We start from the raw sequence: 4,543 nt of genomic DNA on the forward strand, positions 1-4,543 counted from the left end.
TCATATCTGGCACTGCATTCATTCTAGGAGTTCCTGTATCATTCATGTCAGGGGTTCGGGAGCAGAGGCACAGGAAAGGGAGGAAATGGAGAGCGAGGGGGAGGAGTCCGAAGGAAATGTCAGCGATGACAGCGGTCTGAGGTCTCTTTCCAGCGAATCGGAAGATTCACAGAAAGGGGCTCCCATGGTCAGGGCAAGGGGTTGCCTAGGGGGACACCCCAGGAAGAAGGGGACTCAGAGAGCAGCAGTTGGAAATCAGGACCAGCGTCCACACCAGAGTGCAGTAGGGGGGAGGAGTCCCAGGCATCGGGATCAGGCGGCGCACTGCCAGCAGGAGGACAGGAGGCAGGACTGGCCACGCCTACATCAGGGAGCGAGGAAACGGTCGAGAGGAAGGTTGAAGGCTGGGCGCGCGCGCCAAGTTCAAATGTACAGGAGGGCGGCGCAGTTGGCAGCCCGGATAGGGAGCCAGGTCCCAAAGCCCGCCGGAGAGAGAGGGAGGAGTCAGGGGGGTCAACGTCTGTGTCGGAAGAATCCAGGAAGGAAGGGACCCCGGGGGGTAGCAGGACCCAGAGGAGAAAGGAGAGACGGAAGAGGTGGAGTAAGGCTAGAATCTTAAACTGGTGTACAGGGGGAGGAGATTCAGATGGAGCTTCGCCGGTCTAAACCCTAGACGTAGAGCTGGGGCGCTCCGGCTTGAAAATGGAAACTGTACTTCAATAAAGACTTTTGTACATTACTACCGGTGAGCGTTGGTCCAGTGTGAGCTGGGACCTGGAGCCAGCTCTGACAGTAAGCTCCATCTCCAAGAAAAATTTTGCACCAAGAACCTCGTAACGTGAGGGACGCAGCGAGGAAAGAGGATTGGTGCTTCGCGAGCTCACAAAAGTCAGGCAAGATGACGACAGAACAGCAACTAGCAGAACTGCAAAATGCAGTGACACAACTCAACGCGGAGGTACGTGCGTCCAGGAAAAGGGAGGAGGAAGCAACTGCCGCCTACAGGGATCTCCAAGCCAGGTTGGAAATGCTTGACAAGCAGGGACAAACGCGACCCAAATCAGAGGGGATCGGGCTGGGGAGAAGAGGAGGCAGTCTTGTATCTCATTTCGATGGGAATTTACAGCAGTACCCTAACTTCCGAGCAGACCTGCTGTTTGCATTGGAACTGCTGGAGAAAGACTTTAGAGATGAGCAAGAGAAAGTGGGGTTTATCTTGTCCCATTTGCATGGGGAAGCTAAAGCATGGCTGCGTAATCTATGGAGAGATAAAGATCCGGCGCTCCAAAATGCGAATGCTTTCCTTAAAGCGATGGATTCGTGTTTTTTATCAAAGATAGACATCGATATCGCCAGAAAAGACATACATGGGCTCAAACAAGGTAGAGCCAGTGTGAGGCAGTACCATGCTCGCTTTTTTGGATTAGTACATGCGCTGGAATGGGAGAAAGATTCTGCTCCCGTCAGAGACCTTTTTTGGGAAGGCTTGAATGCAAATGTGAAAGATGAGATTGCAAGGGGGGAGAGACCAAAGAGCACTCAGCAGGTGGTCCAGCGGGCGCTGGAGATTGGGGTGCATCTGGAAGAACGTCCATGGAACAGAGAAGAAGGACGTTGGGGACGTAAGCCAGGGAGAGCACCTCCCCTCTTTCCCAAGGATGCAGCGCGTGCGCAATCCACACCTCCGCAGGGAGGAGGAGAGGAACCGATGGAGATTGGAGGCGCCAGGGCTCAGTCAGCTACCAGAGCCCTAACACCTGGAGCAGTCAAAGCGAAACCTCCTAGAGGGAACAGGAAGTGCTACATCTGCGACAGTGCTCAGCACATGGCGAAAGAGTGTCCCCAGAGGCTCCACAAGCACACTGCAGCCTCAGCAACAGTAACAGACGCAACTCAGCAGAGAGAACCACAGCAGGGAAACGACAGAGTCTGGCTGGAGGAAGAGGCACTGGGGTCCAGCCAGACAAGTCAGTGAAGCAATCCCCAGAAATTTTGCAGCCCACAGACCCCCTCCCGCCCAAACCAGTGGTGCAGCTCACAGCATCGCTCCAACTACCTAATGGGCTCACTATGGAAGTGCCGATTACCATTGACTCTGGCAGCAACGCAGACTTCATAGGACTGGATTTCATTCAACAGCACAACATAGCACTACTGCCAGCCACGCTGCCTCTGAAGGTTGTCACGGTGGATGGCAGGGAATTGCTGGGGGGGCAGGTGGTGCAGCAAACGCCTCCGATGGTGATGCAAATTGGGAATCACCGAGAAGTCATCAGCTTCAATGTCACCCAACTGTCGGACACGCCTGTAGTATTGGGCATGAGTTGGCTGCACAGGCATAGCCCAGCATTGGCGTGGTACCAGCGCCAACTGACCTTCGGCTCATCCTATTGTGCGGAACATTGCATTCTGCCTAGCCCGGAAGGGGAAGAGGATGACCCGCAGCTACAATTAGGCACGCTGCAAGCAGTGCCACTCAAGTACGCAGCGTTTTTGGAGGTTTTCTGCAAGAAAGAAGCGGACAAGCTGCCTCCCCACAGGCCCTATGACTGCAAGATTGACCTCCTGCCAGGGGCGACGCTGCCAACCGGGAAACTGTATTCCATGTCTGAAGATGAGATGCAGGAACTCAGGGAGTTCATAGACCTCAACTTGAAGCGCGGTTTCATCCGGGAGTCGAAGGCAGTGGGGGGCAGTCCGGTATTCTTTGTGAAGAAGAAGGACACGCCCCAAAAAAGACTTGTAGTGGACTTCAGAATTTTAAATTCCAAAACCAAGCCCACGGCCTTTCCCATGCCCAAAATAGACGGCCTGCTCGCAACGGTGAGGAAAGGACGCGTTTTCACAAAGTTGGATCTGCGAGGGGCGTACAACCTGATTCGCATACGGGAGGGCGACGAGTGGAAGACTGCCATGTTCACGCCCCTGGGCACCTATGAATACAGAGTTATGCCCTTTGGATTACAAAATGGCTCTCACTGTTTTCAAGCCTTCATGCATCACGTACTGGCGGGTCTCCTCTACAAAAAATGCGTCTGCTTCCTGGACGACATCCTGATATTCTCCGAATCGGAGGAGACCCACGAGGGAGACGTCAAGGAAGTTCTGCAGAGACTGCAGGAGCATAGGTTGTACACCAAGCTGGAGAAGTGCCAGTTCGACGTGAAGGAGGTAGATTTCCTGGGCTACAAGTTGTCGGACAAGGGGCTCGCCATGGACAGCGCCAAGGTTCGCACAGTGTTGGACTGGAAGAGCCCGCGCAATCGGAAGGAGGTCCAGCGGTTTGTCGGTTTCGCCAACTTTTACCGCAAGTTCATTAAGGGGTTCGCAATGCAGACAGCGGCCATTACCGACACGCTCAGCTCCAAGAAGAAGAAGTTCATCTGGACGGAGCAAGCGGAGCAGTCCTTTCAGCAACTCAAGCGTCTCTTCTCGTCCGAAGAGCAGTTACTGCATGTGAATCCCAGCAGACCAATGAGAGTTGAAACGGACGCCTCAGACAGAGCCGTGGGAGCAGTACTGTTGCAGCAAGACCCGCATGGGGACTGGAGACCGTGTGCCTTCTACTCCAGGAAGCTCAGCAAGTCAGAGCAGAACTACACCATCTGGGACAGGGAGTTGCTGGCCATTCATGCAGCATTCAAGGCGTGGCGGCACTTCCTCATCGGAGCCAGACACACAGTGCAGGTCCGCACGGATCATAAGAACCTGGAGTACTGGCGCACGGCGAGGTTCCTGAACCAGAGGCACATACGGTGGGCGGAATTCTTTGCGGATTTCGACTTCAGGATAGAGTACATCCCAGGCGACAACAACATCATGGCGGATGCACTGTCCAGAAAGCCGCAATACCTCGAAGAGGCGGCACCAGCAGTGGCCAAGCACATTTTCGCACCAAAAGCGTGGGCGTGCGCTTCAGCAACCGTGGACCTAGATGCTGTACGTCGAGCGCTGCAGGAGGACCCCTTCGCACGAGCCAAGATGGAGGAGGTGCACAGGGGCACGGCGCAGAACGACGAGTTCCAGATACGCGACGGATTGCTCATCCGCAGAGGGGCCCTCTACGTACCGGGAGACGACCTCCGTGCGAAAGTACTGCAGCTGTTGCACGACGCACCCACCGCCGGGCACTTTGGCAAAGAGAAGACGGTAGAATTAGTAGCCAGAGATTTTTGGTGGCCCAAGATGCGGGGGGAAGTCGCGGATTACGTCTCGAGGTGCGACACCTGCCAAAGGGCCAAGTCGGTGCACAAACCGCCGGCGGGACTACTCGAACCGCTGCAGACACCGCTCGAACCGTGGGAGAGGGTGGCACTGGACTTTGTCACGGATTTACCCAGCTCGAGGGGCAAGACGGCAGTGCTAGTGGTGGTGGACATGTTCACCAAAATGGCCCACTTCATTCCGTGCGCGAAGGTGGCCACGGCGGAACAGACAGCCAAACTGTTCATAGACCACGTGTTCAGGGTTCACGGTCTGCCACGGTCTATCCTGTCCGACCGGGGGCGACAGTTCATCTCGAACTTCTGGCAGAAGCTGATGG

The sequence above is a fragment of the Podarcis tiliguerta genome, assembly GCF_965153285.1.
Source record: "Podarcis tiliguerta genome assembly, chromosome: 9".
NCBI classification, from domain to species: domain Eukaryota; kingdom Metazoa; phylum Chordata; class Lepidosauria; order Squamata; family Lacertidae; genus Podarcis; species Podarcis tiliguerta.